The 19,896-nt window shown below is 44.6% G+C and overlaps 1 protein-coding gene across 1 annotated transcript in view; it reads right to left on the reverse strand.

The window, feature by feature from the left end:
* The window catches only part of LOC138246302 (transmembrane channel-like protein 7), a 322,663-nt gene that overhangs the window by 162,156 nt on the left and 140,611 nt on the right, over positions 1–19,896 (reverse strand). The window lies entirely within an intron of this gene.

Here is a 19,896-nt window from a genome sequence, read left to right on the forward strand (position 1 = left end):
AGTTGGACCTCTGCAATCCTGGTGGTCGGACCACCAGGGGACCGCCGACACTGCCAGGATTATGAATCCCGACAGGTTGGCGACGGTCGAAGTCGTGCTCAGTCAGGGCGGTGCTGAGTTCAGCACCGGCATGCTGATCACGACCTCCCTTTCCACCAGCCTTTTTGTTGCAGGGGTCCCGGCCATGAAAAGGCTGCCAGAAACGCAGTGCTGGGGACCACAGAGGGCCCTCTGCACTACTTATGACCAGGTCGTGGGCAGTGCAGGGCCCCCCCGCCCAGCACCCTTGGACTGCGCACTGTATGCTACAGCATACAGCTGCGTTCCAAGGGTGCTGACGACACCTTCTGTGCGATGGTATTGACCTCGCCTCCCTGAGAAGTCGTGGCCCATTCCGCCACACTGTTTCCACTGGGCTGACTGGCAGAAACCTCCTAATATGAAGGTTTCCACCAGTAAGCCCGGTGGAAACATTGTAATAAGGCTGGAGGGGGGGACCTCCAGCTTTGTGGTGGTCTCCTCCCCACAGGTCGAGCGGGCTGACGGTTGGCCTGCCAAACTGGTAATGAGGCCCTTAGTCAAGAGATGTCCACAACATTCAAAAGTATGGATGCAGATGTCTAGTACTGAAAGCTTGCTGTACCTAGTACTGTACCTTTGAAGTTTGAAAATGGCACACCATATTTTTATTAAACAATTTGCATTGCTTCATGATTAAGCAAACCGAAAAGGAGGCACGATATAGAGTCAGCAGCCCTCAATATGATGCAAGAACATATTTGTCACACATAGTACCCCTAATAGCCAGTAGCTACAGTTACAGTTATTGTTTTAGATGTTCTCTGTAATATGGATGCAAAAATTTAGTTTAAAAAATATTGTTGTAATATTATATTGTTTTTATGGGTTAATTTATGTGTTTTTGTAATGTTTTATTTTAGTTCTATGTATTTTTGTGTTAGTATGTTTTACAAATGTTTTGAGCAATTTAAAAGAGCGTAGCTAAATATTTTATTATACATTTGATTGCTATTTTTAATTAATGAAAATGTAATTATCTTATAGAAGAGGTATGGTGGGCTTTAAGGGGAAAAAGGTGAGGCGATAATTAAAATATGTGAATAATATTTTGTTTGCATATTAAATGTAATTGAATATATATAAACATTTGATTATTTTGATTTTTAAAGTGGATGGATAAATATTTAGAATCTTAATTATCATTGTATTTTCATGTAGTTCTTTTAGATTTGCATTAAAATTTCAGTATTTATGTCAATTATCTGTAAACATTTTCTAACAAATATAAATTTGTGCTTATGTAATTCGATGCTTGTTGAGAATATTTCAAAAATGTATATTTTCTTTATATGTTTTGTTGAATAATAATTTGCTACTGAACTGTTTTAAATTGTTTCATTTTTAATGTAAAAAATAATTGTAAATATTTATTAATATTAATGTTTATATCTCAAATGTATATCTATTTTTCCTAAAAATGTTATCAAAGTAAATCATTTTACAGATTTAGTTTAGGAATAAATAAAATGTCATTTTTATTAATTATTTTTGTATGACGTGCATACATAATAAATTAGGAAGATAATTTTGCAATGTAATGTAAATATGGGTTTATTATGATTACGTTTTAGGCTTTGTATGTAATTATTTTCAATTAAAATAAATGTAGGTTTACAAATTAAGACAAATCTTAAATTTTATCATTATTTTGTTTTTTTATAAAACATTTTCACATTGAGAGAAAGAATAATTAGAATTATTATGAAGTAGGTAATCGTGAAGGTAATTTAGAAATCTATGAGCCTCATTGTGAATTTGGCAGTCTGTGGACCACCACGGTGGCATTGGTGGTCTGACCACCATTGGGTTGGTGGTCTGACCAACGTCTTACGAGTGTGGCCCTATGGAGCAAAGACCGCCACAGTCCCGCCGGCACCACCAGGCAGTGCTGACCACTGTGGTCACGAGGCTGCACTAACAGGCTGGCGGAGCCTGTGTTTTCACCAGGTAAATTATGAGGTTACACACCAACAATGTGACCGTGGGAGTCCAACCATCACGTCTCAGCAGGCAGAAATGGGGACTATAAAGGGAGACACTCCCCTGCAGACAGCCTTACACATCTGGTGCCACCATGGAGCCCATCACACACGTCCTGCCACTGCTGATGATCATTGAAGGTGAGGGGCACAAAATCCACGCTGCCAAGCACACAACTGACCATAAGCACATACACCTACCTGTGTCATTGCGCTCAACAAGATATCATCACGCTGTTAGCAACTTCATATGGAGGTGATGCTATGGGCACCAAGTACCCTTGTGATTGTGACCCGGGTCAGAATCAGACATAAATAAGGAAGGCTTCATAGTCACAATACACCTCCTTTGGGCAGATCACTCACACTGCACCACAACACTACACAAAAACACACTTCGACTCATCTCAGACACAGGGACAGTGAAGTGTACACAACATTGTTTCACACAATACCAACGACACAGTAACATCACATCTACAAATATAGCTCACACACTCACATTGCACCCATGCCAAGGACTGTCCTCAAATTCAACACACATATGTATAAATGTGGCATGGAACACAAACACCACTACCATTAAACAGTCCTTCAATGGACACACACACATCACCCACAATGCAACACAATGAAAGGACAATGGGATGCACAATAGACAGAGAGACAAATATACAAAGGTCATTATGCAAACAATACCTGCAGAATAGGGATGGGGCATTAGGAGCACTCAGGGAAGGAGGCTGCACAGGAACACATATCATTTCACACATGGCCCTTAACCAACATTTGCACAGGAACTGGTTTATGTGTTTCTCAGGGACAAACAATACTAGACCCAAATGGCATGCCTATCTGCACACTGTGGAACCACAAATCAACAAATCACATACAACTCCAACTGCATGTGACTACATGAATTAGCTGCAAGGTACACACAGTTAAATAGACACATGCACATTCAAATGCATAATTGAATACACTCCATGTCTGCACAAACACAACTCAAGCTGACATGCATTAGATGAATCCATAATCCATATCAGGGGCAAGTCTAACAGCATACATGCTCCCACTGGACAACAGAAATTGAATACCAAACAGTACACAATGCTATGACAATCCATACAGACAACATATACCCTTGTCTTGGGGGACACACACAACTGTAGGCAGACAACACAAGTTACTCAGGAACAACATAAAGGAAGAAAAGGAATTGCAGGACAAATGTGTACCCAAAAAAACAACTGTTTGAGTTTATTAATTTCCAAACTTGAAAAGTTCAAGGCCTTTGGCCAGTCTATCTTGAAATGTGCAGGCACATAACTGTTCTGTCACTTGGCTCCTAACTGCCAGGGAACCTCCATAGGAAGGGGCATCAAGTGGGCAGGCACCTCAGGGATCATCTTTTAGAAGGAAGGGATTGGATTTGGGATGGGTGGGTTTGTGTTTGGAGAGTGGACTGCTTCCTAGGAGGGGTGGGCTTCTTCTTGGGGGTGGGGTATGGGTGCTTCCAGGGAGGGCAGGTGTGACATGGGAGGACTTGGAGGTGGAAGGGATTGGTTGGGAGGTGGGTCAGGATTCTTTGGTTTAGGGTGGGGGTGGACAGAACAGGAGAAAAGTCAAGGTCAAACAAAAAATCTTCCTTAGGAACACAGGGACGGTCGGCAGAAGGATATGAGGATTTAGAGGAGGAGGGAGTTGTTGTCTACTGTGTTGGTGCGGATGTCTTTGGTGTATGAGTGTGGCAGGTATGCTTGGTGAAGGGTGGTGTCTGTTGCATGGGTGAGTGTGGGAGTTTGTGGGTCTAGGGGAGTGGGAGGTGGAGGTGCTGGGTGGTGTCTGTGGGTATGCTGGTAGTGGTGGATGTGTGTGTGGCTGTTGAGGTGGTGTCTGCAGGAATGCTGGGTGTGTAACTGACTGTTGTGGTGGTGCCAATGGGTATGCTTGATGTCATGTGTGTTATGGTGGGGGTGTCTGGGGAAGTGGTGACTGATGTTCTGTGAGTGGGTGACTGTTGTTTGCTTGTGTGTCGGTGTTTTTTGTGGTGCGTGTGACTATGTGTGCTGCTCTTGTGTGTTAAAGGTGGGTGCATGTGGATCGGTCTGTGTGCTTGAGGTAGGTAGCGGAATAGGGGATTTGGATTGGGAAGAAGGAGGTGGAGGGGGGCGGAATTGCATCATGAATGCCTTCAAGGAATGCATTGGTCTGCTGCAGTTGGGTTGCCAATCCCTTGATGGCATTCACAGTGCCTGTCTGACACACAGAGATACTCCTCAGGAGGTCAATAATCCCTCAAAGAGGGCAGCAGGGGTAACAGGGGCTGAGGCAGGAGTGCCTGCAGCAAAGGAGACGTCCACTCTCTTGGCGGAACAGGTGCAACCAACTGGGTGGGAAGCAACAGGGAGGGTGGTGACAGAACGGGGGATGGCAGACAAAGATGGTACAGGGGTATGCCCGATGGTTCCGCCACCACTAAGGAGTGTCCACTGGAGGAAGAATCTGATGATGAAGAGGATGTTGTTCCAGTCTCCCCCGTGGCACTCCCCTCACCCTTTGGGCCACTGGGTCTCTAGGTTTCAGTGGTGTCTTGACTCGAGGTCCTGTCGCCAGGTGTGTCCCCACTCAGCTGTGCCCTGTCTCTGTCGCTTCTCTGAGTTGATACTGCAAATACAAAGAAAAACAGGGTCATCACATGTCCATGATCACACTTGAACAACAATTCTGATTACCAAACATTACCATGATGTCAAGTAGGCCCCAGCAACAAACTCCGCCTAAGTAGCCCATACATGTGCTATACCACATGCGTGCATGTCATCTGGACTGCCAACAGTTGCCCACAGGAAAATCAGGAACTCAGACAACTACAATTGCATGGTTGAAGTTGTATAATCAGAATAACCATTCAACTAGTAGGAGACCACATCAGCCTCAATGCTTTGCCCCATGGATCATACATCAGTTACCTGTTGTCATACAATAGTAGGCCAATGTCAACTGCATTCCCACAGATCCCACAGAAGGTAATGTACACATCTATTTGTCACATACATACTGACCCAACAATAAGAAATGATGCTCCAAAATCCTGCCATGTTGCTGACAAAAGTACAATAACCCACAGAAGGGGACATGGAAATATTTATGTTACACTGGAAGCAGTCCCACAATGCACGCTTCACCAAGTGATATTTGTCCCATTGGAGTCATGGAGGTAGTACTAATTTTGCTCAGATAGGCCACACATTTGGCATGGAAATGGACACTGTAGACATCATGTGCAATATGTGAAGGAGAGATGTCTCTAAAGTCCACAACACAATGAATCAGCAAGCATTTGAAACACAGCTTGCCATACACATTTAAGTGAGGGAATACAAACATCATCCTATTAAACATAGGTAGACCATGCATGAAACAGCAGCTTACAAATGTTTTGCTAAAATGAAAGGGACACATGCTGACATGTAGGCACAAGGAATGTTGGCATCAGTGAAGGGAAATAAATCATGTCAAAGGACATTCCCCACTTACCAAGGGAAATTATTGATCTGTAGTTGCACCCAAAGAACAATATATGCTCTGTCACATGTATGATGGCCATTTTCATATTACAGACTGTAGTGAGGCACTAGCATCTGTCATATGCTGAAGACAACTAGCCTCTGGGTGGCAGATGCCTAAATACTCATTTAACCAGATACATGGCTGAGGACAGTGATCCATTACTTCCTTACCTTTGGCCTGTAACACTGAGGAGTAGTGGTCTCTTGCATAGAATTTACACCCACTACAACAACAAACAGTACTTGATTGATCACTGTACACCGTCATATGTTGTCTCTGGAGATCACGTTGTTTATGGATTGCACCCTGGGCCAATAGGCAAGGCACATTCGTATACAACACATGCCATGTCTATACAAACAATCTCTCATCTACTGTGTTACACATGGCTCATCCCTAATCATCAGGGGGAGCTGTCAGAACCTAACACATTCACTTAGCAATGTGATAGGCAGGAATGTGCCCTGTACTCACCCCCTTGTTGCTGCTGTGCTGTTCTCAAACACTCATCAAGGTCTGGATAGGCCACTTCCAGAATGCAGGCCATTAGGGGGGGTCATGGTCCGACGGGCACCCCGTCCACGTTAGGAGGACATCCCCAGCTGGACCTCTGCTATTTTCCAAACCCAGTGTCTCAGATCCTCCCACCTCTTCCGACAGTGGGCACTGTGCCGGCTGTGGGCTCCCAGGGTCTGCACCATCTTGGCGATGGCTCTCCATAGTTCCTTTTTTCTGATGGGCATTGACTTGCATGGAAGCAAAAGGCAAATCAACAAATTACAATCACAAGTTTTATCACAATGGTTGAATCACACACACGTGAGTAACACCGAGCTAGGAATTTTCTATTTGTTAATAATCCACAAGTGTGAAACACACAAACCAGTGAGTACTGGGACCTGACTACAGACATATTTATGTGCATCTGCAGACTAACCCAGTACCCTGCTCATGGCCTACAGTGACTAAGCAAACTTACTGATATCAGGTAGCCCATGCTCTAGCAACCTGTACTGTGATGTGAGAAACAATGAAACACTACACACCTATGTGGCTTCTGAAGGGGTAAACTCCTTAAGCATGAATGGACCAATACATTCACACTCTGTGAGAATGACTCACTGAATACAGTCCATACAGGCAACTGCCAGAGTACAAACTTCAACATTGCACATGAGTAACAATCAAGGGGCTGCCATTGTGGGTACAGAAATTGTCTTTCTTGTCCATTTGTAGACATGTGGAATAACAAATGCTGACTCATGCTACTTCAGGGGGTGAGGTTCTGTGGTATGTACCTGCACCACCACCATAGAACACCCCTTTGTATATATGTGTATTTTCTACAGAGATGGCATCCAACAACAAAGGCATGTATCGTACAGTTTCTGCTATGTGACCAAGCTACTGAGTCACATATCGTGGCCTCCCAGGAACCAAAACACTGTCTGCTCTATGGGACTGTCAGTTATGTAATACACCTGTCCAGGACAAATATGACCTGTATGAAGATGGCAACAGAGCTGTCGGAGTAAGGGACGTGTCAGGAGTATAAGACACACATTGACAATGATGCTAAATGCACATATGGACTAGATTAATGATTTACCTCTGTACCCATTCCTAATCTAATCAAAGGAATGAGGTATTAGTGGCAAGTTTTGCCACCAGAGCATCATATTGGCCACATGACAGGTTCTGCTGGGATACAGGCAGTGGACATAGTGCCACAGTTGCATAGCCACAGTGGCTCTGCCACAGCCTAGGCTGGGTCCTATTATTGGAGATATATTTGACATGCCCTGGCAGGCTGAGCAGACAAAACCTACATGACACTCAATTCCCATCACTTCCATGGATGACAGGACAACATGTAGCCAACAGCAATTTGGCATGTGGTGTGTGTGGCAACCTGAGGGGCAGAGTGACTCGTTATATGCCTTCCATACAACAGTTTAGCAAGGTCAGATGTGGTCTGAAAGATCTGTGGCACTCTACATATTGCTCACATGACTCAAATGACTTATACAACATGCATTCACAGCTCAAGCTGTCATACAAATACATGTTGTCTGACATTTACAACAATCATAAGGAAAGAGATGTCAGTGGATAGCAGTAATGTCTCCTTACCTAGTTATGTGCATCCAACACAAGGATGATCTAGGACCCCAAAAAACCTCTCACAACACAATGTGACTGAACTTAACAAATGGCACTGGCCACCAATACCTTCACATTGTCAATCCCATTGATGTCACACAGACTGCAACTATAGACACACAAGATGTTTAACTGGCACACATGGCACATTTTAACCTTTGAGGAGGGAAAGGATGCTGAAGTTCACAGAAAATTGTGCACATGAGGTATTTACCTGCTCCTCTGGTGAGCCATAGAGCTGTCCTTACCTTAGTCACCAGCCTCTCTAGATCCTCTGGACGCAGTCGTCACAGCAGGCAGACAGAGCCATTGGCCCATAACCGCCACTGGCAACAAAGTTAGCCTATGGCTGTGTCCACCACGGATGCAACCGCCTACCGCCATAATTACTTCCACCAGAGGCTGCTGCCCGTTCCTTACGTCCAGTGGAGTAGGTCAGGCAGCCACCATTTTGGAGGCCTGCAATGCTGTATTGTGCTTTTGAAAGTGCGTCACACCTACAAAAATGGATTTGTGACTTCACAAACATCCTTATTCTATCTTGTCATGTAGCTCCTACTACTCAAATACCATTGTGGTATGTTGCGGGCACTGATGGCATTTCACAGTGGGGCACAGATAACCACTACCGATTGTCATTTTGGAGGTTAGGATATACAGTCACATTTTGATGGGCTATTGTGTTGCATATCTTTGAGTTTGGTCCATTTCCATATTGTGGACACATGTGGAAAACCATCAGGGGCACATGTGACCCTTGTGCTATTTGCAGCTGTGATTTGTACTGGGTGCCATGTCTATCCAGTCAGAAATGCCTTGTCACATGATATCACTAACATGCATCATTTATTTTGCTGTGGACACACTGACTAATGTCAGAAATCATGTCTTACATAGGTACAAAGGGAGAGGGAGGATGCGACAACATCATGTTTACTGTCCACTACCAGACCTTCATACCATGGAGCAAAGGCACATACTAACATTATTGCCTGGATAGGCAAACAATAGTGGACTTATGTCATCAGTTGGAGCCAGATCTGATGCCAGCTATTCGTTATCCAACCAGCATACCACCCATTGTACAAGTCATGCCAGTGTTGCACTTCTTAGTCACAGGGTCCTTCCGACATACAGTGGCCCTATCTTCTGGTATGGCCCAACCTATAATGAGTCTGGTGTTGAAGGATTTCCTCTCAGCAATGTTGAAACACTTTAACAGCTATATCTGGTTTCCCCAACATGAGGATTTATCCCATGTGATGGCTGACTTTTATTGTTTTGCACGTATCCCACATCTGGTGGAGGCCATTGATGGCACACATTTTGGCTTGGTCCCACCGCAGGCTAATAAACAAGTTTATCACAACAGAAAAACCTTCCATTCCATCAATGTGTAAGTTGTCTGTTTGGCAGATCTTTACATTTCACATGTGTGTGCCTGTTATCCGAGTTCAGCCCATGATTCCTTCATAATGCAGAACAGCACCATACCCTAACTGATGTCACATCTTTACCCAGAGAGGGCCTGAATGGTTGGTAAGTCACATCTGTCCTGTTTGTGTGGGTGCAATGTCAGGTGCTACAGTCATGAAGTGAGTGACTTATTGTTGCACATTTGTCCCGTTCTTTAACAGGAGACTCCACATATCCAAACCATCCCTGGTTTTTGACACCACTAAGGAATCCAACTACGCCAGGGAAAGTCTGCTTCAATGAGGCCCATAGAAGAACACGGCACGTAATGGAGCGGGCTTTTGGGCTGCTGAAGGCCAGTTATAGGTTTTTGGACAGGACTGGTGGAGCCCTCCTCAACTCACCCGGAAAAGTGTGTCAGATCACTGTGGCATGCTGCATGCTTCACATAAACCGCCATGCAGAGGAATACCCCATACATCCCAGAGGAGGGGGCCTGCAGTGCCACTGGGTGAGAATCCTGAAATGAAAAGTGAGGATGACAGTGGTGAAGAAGAAGGGGCTGACTTCTGGGAAGATCTCATCAACAGCTACTTTTCATGAGTGTAAGTATGTCATGTGATGTAATGACTCTGACTGTACAATGCTCTGTAGTTGTGGGAATGTGTGGAGTTGATTGTCTTAGCAACAACTAGAGAGTTGATACTCTGCAAAATGTAGCCAAAGACTGCTTGAAAAGTTACCATTTGACATATCCCCACCTTGATGATGTTGTTTTTGTTTGTGTCAGTTTCCTTGCAATGTAATTGCATTTCCAGTTGCTTACTATGTGATTTGTGTAATAGGTATGTTTTCAAGCCTATACCTTCACAATGACATCCATCCTCATGTGGGCATTTCAGAATTGTGACATTAGCAGATATCTGATGCTGTTCTGACATACAAAATGGACATGTATTGTTCCAGGTAATTTGAGGTGTATGAGACTGGGCCTTGGGTGGAAGGTGAGAAGTGCACATTGGACGTGTTTTGTATCCTGTGCTGGGCGGATTGCATGATGTTGTCACCCTATGGCCATGAAATATGGAGTCATAGATTGTGACCAAGTCATTCACCCTTCGCATTGGCTAAACACTATTCTTGCATGACCAGTATGTAGCTGTAGATGTGTTTCATCATTTCAGGGCCTATGCCACAACATTGCCATATGTTTGTGTCATACCACCAGATGCGTGGTAATTAGATTCTGATGGGACTGTGCCCAGAGACTGTTGTACTGTCATCTGTCTGTACCTTGGATTATGTGATGTTGGATAAGCTTGGTCTAGAATGTGATAAGGCTCAAGCTGCTGACATCATCCCCTTTAATGTTTGCCTGTTCTATAGGACAATGTCTGACAAATCCTTCCCTTCCGTGGTATGGAGGGCTGTACCGCATATGGACAGCCTATGTACACTGGAATAAAATGTTTGCTGTGACCAGACACTTGTATGTATGTGTTTGTGTGTAATGGTTGTAATCCTGAGCAGGACACTGTATGCCTGTAACATATCCCTCCTTACACAAGTAAGTTATGTCTTCATCATATGGTTCAAATGGTCTTACATCTCTACATAGCAACATGTTGAAATTAAGCAAGAAAACATTAAGTTTGTGATGAGTGAATGTATTACAATGCTGACGCGGTAAATAATATTTGGACAGAAAAGAAGAAAAAAATAAAGTGAATGCGACAGTCAGGGTAAATAAAATCACTTGAGTAGATGTCACATCACTGGGAGTCCAGAATACTCCCATTGGAACAGGTAGGTAGTTCAGGATCAGTCAACAAAGTGAATGTGTGGCACACAAAGGAGATCATTTAGGAAGAGGTCACTTGCTGGCAGGGATGGTTGTCTTGCCATCCGCACCAACTGGAGGGACCCTCGTCTACATCCTCCTCCAAGGGACCCTCATCTACAGGCCCCCCGGCCCACGACAGCAGTTCAGCGACTCCATTACTGACATCATCAGCATGCACGCTATTGCATCCACTGACTACATACTCCTCGGGGACTTAAACTTCCAACTCGAGAACACAAACGGCAACAACACCGCCACCCTGCTCGACAACCTCTCCAACCTCGGCCTCAAACAGCTCGTCATGACACCAACCCACTCCGCAGGACATGCACTCGACCCTATTTACTCCGCCAACAATCACATCTCTTTCAGCCACATCACTGAACTCACTGGACAGACCGCCCCGGCATCCACTTCTCCATTCAAAAAACCCACAACACACCACCACCAACAACGGATCCCCCACCTCAGTTGGAACAAGGCCACCAAAAACCAACTTATTGCGACCTTCTCCCAAAACTCACCCATCGACACCAACGACACTGATGCAGCTGCCCCCAACTTCAGGCAATGGGTTAACACCTGTGCCAATACTCTTGTCCCAATCAAGAATCCCTCCAACAGACCACCGGCAGAAAGCCCTTCTGGTTTACAGCCGACATCCACGAATATAAGCAAAGCTGCCGAAGACTCGAAAGAAAGTGGCACCAAGATCCGACTCTGGACAACCTCACAGCCTTCAAAAACGCCATCCGCAGACATCAGCAACTCATCCGAGCTGCCAAGAGAACCACCTTCAAAGACCAAATCAGCAACAATGCACACAGCCCCAAGGAGCTCTTCAACATCGTGAAGGAACTCTCCAACCCGAGCCATCCCAAGACCTCTGCTACTCCCTAGCCTCCTACTTCCACTGCAAGATTGCAGACATCCACGACAGCTTCAGCACCCAGACCCCCCCGGCAACCACCAACACCACAGATTCACCTCCGACCAACCTCCTGCTCTCCTGTACACCCATCAACAACACCATCGAAACCCTGAACACCATCCACTCCGGCTCTCCATCTGACCCCTGCCCTCACCACATCCTCAACAAAGAAAGCTCCGTCATCGCACCCAAACTACGGAAGATCATCAACAGCTCCTTCGAGTCCGCCACCTTCATGGAGAGCTGGAAACACGCCAAGATCAACGCCCTCCTCAAAAAACCCAAGGCGGACCCAAAGGACCTCAAGAACTTCCGGCCTATCTCCCTGCTGCCCTACCTGGCAAAAGTCATCAAGAAGGCTGTCAACATACAACTAACCTGCTTCCTCGAGAAGAACCACACCCTGGACCCTTCCTAATTCAGATTCAACAGCAACCACACCACTGAAACCGTCCCCATACTGGACAGCAGCGAAACTGCAGCCCTCATCCTCCTGGACCTCTCGGCCGCGTTCAACACCATCTGCCATCACACGCTATGTTCATGCCTCAGCAATGCTGGAATCCATGACAGAGCCCTGGACTGGGTCACCTCCTTTCTCACCGTCAGAACCCAGAGAGGCTGCTTCACCCTATTCCGCTCGGAGACCACCAAAATCATCTGCGGCGTACCCCAGGGTTCGTCCCTCAGCACGACCCTCTTCAACTTCTAACATGGCCCGCTCGCTAACATCGCCCGATCCCACAACCTCAACATCATCTCATATGCCGACGACACCCAGCTAATCCTCTCCCTCACCAAGGACTCCGCCAAGACCAACCTCCACGAAGGAATGAAGGCCATCGCCGAATGGATGAAGAGCAGCTGCCTCAAACTCAATTCTGACAAGATGGAAGTCCTCATCTTCAGCTCCACCCCGTCTGCATGGGATGACTCCTGGTGGCCTACCACTCTCTGAACCGCTATGACTCCCACCGACCACGCAAGCAACCTAGGATTTATCTTGGACTCCTCACTATCCATGACCCAGCAAGCCAACGCCATCTCCTCCTCCTGCTTCAACACCCTCTGCATGCTCCGAAAGATCTACAAATGGATACCCACCGAAACCAGAAGAACAGTTACCCAAGCCCTTGTAAGCAGCAAACTGGACTACGGCAATGCCCTCTATGCAGGAACCACAGCCAAACTCCAGAAGAGGCTGTAACGCATCCAGAACGCCTCCACACGCCTCATCCTGGACATCCCCCGCCACTGCCACATCACAGACCACCTGAAAAACCTGCACTGGCTCCCAGTCAACAAGATAATCACCTTCAAACTCCTCACCCAGGCTCACAAAGCACTGCACAACACCAGACCAGAATACTTCAACAGACGACTCTCCTTCTACACCCCGACCCATCATCTCCACCGACCTCGTCCTCGGAACCGTCCCACGCATCCGCAGAACTGCAACCGGTGGTAGATCATTCTCGCATCTCACCAAAACGTGGAACACCCTTCCCACCCACCTGCACCAGACCAAAGACCTCCTTACCTTCAGGAAACTTCTCAAGACCTGGCTGTTTGAACAGTAGCAGCACCTCCCTGCCCCTTTCTTCCCCCTCCCCTCCTAAGCGCCTTGAGACCCTCACGGGTGAGTAGTGCGCTTTACAAATTTCTGATTGATTGATTGATCGATTCTTCGCTGGACATTTCCACTTGCATGGTGGGGATCTGCTGCTACAGAGCCAAGAGTGCCTGGGGTGTGTTCCTTCACTGGCATGGCCTCCCTTCCAGGGCTGGCACCAATGTAGATGTGCCTGGCGTTGATGTGCCAAAGGAAGGGGAAGACTGGTTAAGATAAGCCTTGCTCTGGACTGTGTGAATGTCCCTCATCACCCCTGCTAGGGAGGCCATGTTGGTATTATGGGCCTCCATCTGTTCTCGCATGTCCCTATGCATGTACCTCTGTAGCTGCTTAATTTACCGGAGTTCTGTCAAGACCTGGCCCATCACACCTTGGGACTCCTCATAGAACCCCAAGATGTGGCTGATGGTGTCCTGGCCAGGAGCCACCCCAGTGGCCTCACCCCGCTGGCCCACAGCATCTCTCCCACGCACCCTATACCCACAGGCATGTGTCCTTACCATAGTGCCCTCTCTCACTGCTTCCTGGTTCCTCATTGTCTGAAGTGTTGCACTGCAACTCATGATCCAGGACTAGGAGGCACAAGATGGTAGACACTGTGCTCGGTACACAGGTTGGGGGGGCGAATGGTTGCCTGTGATGTTGAGACAACCTGGCTGGGAGATGTTGATGTGGCCAAAGTGAGACTCACTGTTGGTGTCTGACCAGGTTGCCCAGATGAACAAGAACCATCCTTGATGTCCAGATGTTCAGGAGTGTCTTCTTCACTGATGAATTCATCCAGGGGGGTAGTGACTGTCTCTTCTGTGGCCTCTGTGTGCCCAGTTTCAGCTCCACCTGTTGATGTGAAAGATACAATATTAGTGGTTGTATGTATTGTGACATCCATCTCCAACAATTTATTGTTACATTAAGCATAGACCTTGTACAAAGTTAATTTGCAGTTAATCCTATAGTGCACATGGTATTGGTTGTATTGCCCTGATATTTGTGAAGCATGCCAATTATATCTAAGTCAAGCTGCTGCTGAAATGTGCAGATCATTAGCACTTGGGAGGATGTCCTGAGAATGCCATCTTGCCACCAGTGCAGGGAAAACTGTAGCTAAGCAAGATATGTACTTGGCCATTTTGAGGCCTTGTTGATTGTGATGTAGGCAGACACAAGAGTTTGTAGTATAGGTGACTGGAGTCATCACGCGGGCAGTGCATTGTGAATGTGTCTGCTGCCAATACCACTCTGGTTATCCAGGAGGCCTTTGCGATTATTGTTTTGCACACTGGGTAAGGTATATTTCCTGTCCTCAATTGTTTCATCTTGGGTTAGTAGGTCAAGATGGCGTTAGGTCGCCAAACACATCTCAGAGTTGAGCATGATCTGGATCTTAGTCACTCCCAGATGAGTAAACTTCAATTGAGAGTTAGCAGGCAAGGGTATTTGGACAGGTGACCACTGATCTGGTGTTTGGAGTTACTGGAGCAGTGCCTCCTGGAAGTTGGAGTCATGTCACTCTCCATACAACACACACTGAGTAAACGTCAATTGAGAGTTCATAAATAGATGGATTTGGGTAAGTGAACATTGTTTCTGTGGCTGGTGTTAGAGACACAGAGCCTATTGGACTTTGCATTCTGGTCACTCCCTCTACTTCCCACCACCATACAAATGCTATCTTTCCAGATGAGTTAACTTAATTTGAGAGTTCAGACACAGGGGTATTTGGGCATGAAAACACTGGGTTTGTGTTTGGAGTTAGAGAGAAGAGCCTCCTGGCATTAGCAGTCATGTCACACCCTCTACTTCATACACTTCATAAATGTCATCCCCACAGGTCAGAACACTTCATTTGTGAGATTCCAAAGGAGGGTATTTGGAGAACTGAACACTGTACTGGTGTTTGAGTTAGTGGAACAGTGCCTCCTGGGAGTTGCAGTCATGTAAATCCCTGTACTACACTCACTATACAAATATTATCCTCCCAGGTGAGTACACTCCAATTGAGAGTTAAGACACAGGGGTCTTTAGACAAGAGAACACTGGGCTAGTGTTTTGAATTACTGAAATAGGGCCTGCTGGGAGTTGGAGTTCTATCACCATCTATAGTGCACACACTATACAAATGTCCCCTCCCCCAGGTTAATACACTTCATTTGTGAGTTACCAAACAGCAGTCTTTGGAGCTGAGGACACTGGGCTGGTGAGTGAAGTAACAGTGCCAGATTCTCCAGGCCTTAGCAGTCATGTCACTCCCTCTACTACACACACCATACAAATGGTATCCTCCCAGCTGATCAAACTTACATTTAGAGAATCCAAACAGAGGTTTAGAGACAAGTAAACACTGTTCTGGTGTTTCGAGCTGCTGAAACAGTGCCTTCTGTGAGTTGCAGTCAGGTCACTCTCTCTACTACACACTATACAAATGTTCTCCCCCAGGTGAGCATACCTCATTTGTGAGTTGAAAAGCAGCAGTATATGGGTAAGTGACACTGTGCTGGTGTTTGGAGTTACAGAAACAAGGCCTGCTGGAAGTGGAGCCAGGTCAGTCCCTGTACTACACACACTATGCAAATATTATCTCCCAGGTGAGTACACTTCATGTGTGAGTTACCAAACAGGAGTCTTTGGAAGAGAGGACAATGGACTGGTGGTTGCAGTGACAGTAACGGAGCCTCCTGGGAATTGCAGTCATGTAACTCCCTATAGTACATATGCCATACAAATGGTATCCACCTAGGTTAGTACACTACAATTGAGAGTTAAGAGACAGGAATCCTTGGACAAGAGTACACTGGGGTGGTGTTTGGAGTTACTGATATGGGCTTGCTGGTAGTTGCAGTCTTATCACTCCTTCTAGTTCCCAATACTTGACAAATGGTATACTCCTAGGTGAGTGAAGAGCATTGGAGAGATTATACATTTTAGGCAAGTGAACCCTGTGCTGATGTTTGAGGTTACAGAGACAATGGCTGCTGTGAATTGCAGTTATGTAATGCCATGTACTATACACACTATACAAATGGTATCCTCCCAAGGGAGTCCACTTCAATTGAGAGTTAACAAGCAATGATATTTGGACAAGAGGAAACTGGGCTGATGGTTGGGTTTACAGACACAGGGCCTTACTGGCCTTAGTAGTCATGTCACTTCCTCTGATTCCCACATTTGACAAATGGTATCCTGCCAGTTGAGTAAACTTAAATTGTGAGTTGCCAGGCCATGGTCATTGGACAAGTTAACACTGTTCTGGTGTTTGGAGCTGCTGAAACAGTGCCTTCTGTGAGTTGCAGTCAGGTCACTCTCTCTACTACACACAGTTGACCAATGTTCTCCCCCCAGGTGAGTACACTTCAATTGAGAGTTTATTAACAGATGTATTGTAGCATCTGGCCACTGTGATGGTGTTTGTAGTTACAGGAATAGTGCCTCCTGGGAGTTGCAGTCAAGTAACTCTCTACTTCCCACACTTCAAAAATTGTATCCTCCCAAGTGAGTGAAGTTCATTTGTGATTTGCCAAACAGGGGTATGTGGACAAGTGACCACTGGTCTGTTGTTTGCAGTTGTAAAACAGTGCCTGCTGGGAGTTGGAGTCATGTCAGACCCTGTACTACACACACTATACAAATGTCATCTCCCCAACTCAGTACACTTCAATTGTGAGTTGCCAAATAGAGGTCTTTGGACAGGTGGACACTGGGCTGGTGAGCAGAGTGACAGTAAAAGTGGCAAAAGGTGAGCTGTTGGCATGCATGACATAGCATTTTGGTGACATTTTGAGTGTTGTGACTTACCAGACTCCCCCATGTATTTCTGTTAAGCCCTCAGGATGCAGGATGGCCAAGACCATATCCTCCCAGGGAAAGAAATGTAATGGAGCACTGGGATGGCCACCACCAGTCTTCTTGGCCTTCAGCTGGTGCCTGGAGACCAGGGAATGGACCTTGCCACTTCTTCCTACTGTCCTCCTTTGTGTCCAAGGTGATGCCTACAGCATTCACTCTGCCAACGATCCTGTCCCACATTTCCATTTTCCTACTGATCGGTGTATGCTGGACTTGTGCTCCAAACAATTGTGGCTCCACTCTTATGATTTCATCTACCATGACTCTTAACTCATCCTCAGAAAAACGGTGATTTTTGAAACGTGGCATGGTGGAACAAAAAAAAAGGATGACAGTGGCTAACATAACAGTGGAAGTTTAGTAGAATGAGAATTGGCAAAAATGTGTGCAAGATGTTCAATGTGATGGTGAAACAATGAGTGCTTAATCTGAGTAATAATTTATATGTGCTGGTTGTGGATCTTTTTCTCTGAGTGGAAATACAAACGATTGTGGTCTATGAAGGGATGTGTTTTATTCTGTCCTTTGCAGGTGTGTCCAGTGTGGCAATGCGTGTCATCTATGTTGTTTTCAAATTCATCCAATGTGCTGTTGTGTATTACTTTGATGACCGCGGACAACTGTGGTTTGGACCATCGGCCGACAACCTTGGGGGTGCACCACGGTGACTGTGTGCTGGTAATAAGGTCAGTGGTTGGTCGTGTTGCTGATGATGCTGGAGGTCGGACCACCTATTTCCAGACCTCTGCGTCGCTGGTGGTCCGCCTATTTTGGGTGGCGGGCGGTGGTCCTCCCTGTATAACTCATAATAGGGCAGTGTGAAAGACCGCCTACATGCCTATCTTTTTAGGACCGCCAACATGGCGGTCTTTTTAGGACCGCCAACATTGCGGTCTTTCAAGGACTGCCAACATGGTGGTCTTTTTAGGACCAATCTTGTAATCAGGTCATATGTGTGTAATCAAAAATGACTATATTTTATGTAAGTATTATAATAAATACATGGAATTTTAAGTATATGATTCAAAAATAATGTCTGCCATTTTGTCATTTGTTTAGTTATAGCTCTGTGATTTTATGAATTGCTTATAGTGTTTCTTAATTTTTAGTAATAATATTGAATACAATGTATAATTTATTTATTGTTATCAATTAAAAGTAGTTGGGAGTGAGTTGTACGTTATTTAATTTCTTAAATATATATATTTATTTATATATACATATGTGTTTGTGTGTATGCATATGCACTTGTTTCGCATCAATTTTTGTTAACAATTTTTAAATCCTTTTTAAGCATATCTTATATTTATTTTATAATTTACAAAGGTTTCATATTTTCATATAACTTTTATTAGTATGTCTTACATTAATTAAATATTTTTGTACTTCTGAAACATTTTAAAAACTTTTTCCATTTAAATCCCCATTGTTTTCTATCAGGAAATAGTATTTTTTAGTTTTATTTAGCAGACATTCTTTTTTAACCGCAAACGTAACTTTTGTTGTCTAAATGTATCATCATTTCGTTCAGTTTCCTTGAAGAGAGTTGCAGGAAGGTGCTGCTGTTCATCAGATCATGTAAAACCTTTTTTTTTAAGGTTTTTATAATATTTTGTGGGTAAGAGGATGTAGGGAGTGCTAGTAAATGGTAGCTATAGTCTTGCTTTCTAGTTTTTTGAAAGTTTACTTGTAGTTTGTTTTATTTTGTTGACTAGTGTACTGTGGTAGACCTTGAGTTTGTCACGTTATATTGTTTGTTTTGTATAGTTTAATCGTAATGTTTATGTTATGTTTAAAGATTGTATTTTTGTAAGTGGGTATTGCATGTTTTTAATAGTTTACCACATGGATGTCTGGATTTTGCTATTTTTTAACTGAAATTATTTTGGTTTCTAGTAAATTTCCTATCATTTGTCAAGTTTCTAGGAGGGTTTCTTCTTTTTTTTACACCTTTTCTGTTTTTTGATGGTCCCTTAAGACTTTGGATTGCTTCATTGGTTTTAAATTTGACCTGTTTAATTGTTGCATTTTTGGGGGCTTTTTTGGAATTATTTTCCCCTTTTTTGGTGAATTGTATTTTTTACCACATGGATACAGATGAAGATCTACAGCTATAGAACAGTAAATTGTATTTATATTTTTTGGGTTAGAAATGTTATACTTTATTATGTATGTGTATTTGATATGATCTGTAGTTTTAATATTACATTATATGTGTTGTATTTAGTTGATTTAATTTGATTTTATTTGTAATTTTGAGCTCTATGGCTGGTGACTTTATTGTTTTTAAACTAATTAATATACAAATCAATGTTACGCATTTGCTATGTTAGGTGTAGTTTTTGACTGATTTGTTTATTACGCTGTTTGAGACATTCCACCGTGGCATTTGGAATTTGGGTGGGCATCTTTGTCCAGAATGGCGCAGTCTGCC

This window comes from Pleurodeles waltl, chromosome 7 (genome assembly GCF_031143425.1).
Source record: "Pleurodeles waltl isolate 20211129_DDA chromosome 7, aPleWal1.hap1.20221129, whole genome shotgun sequence".
NCBI classification, from domain to species: domain Eukaryota; kingdom Metazoa; phylum Chordata; class Amphibia; order Caudata; family Salamandridae; genus Pleurodeles; species Pleurodeles waltl.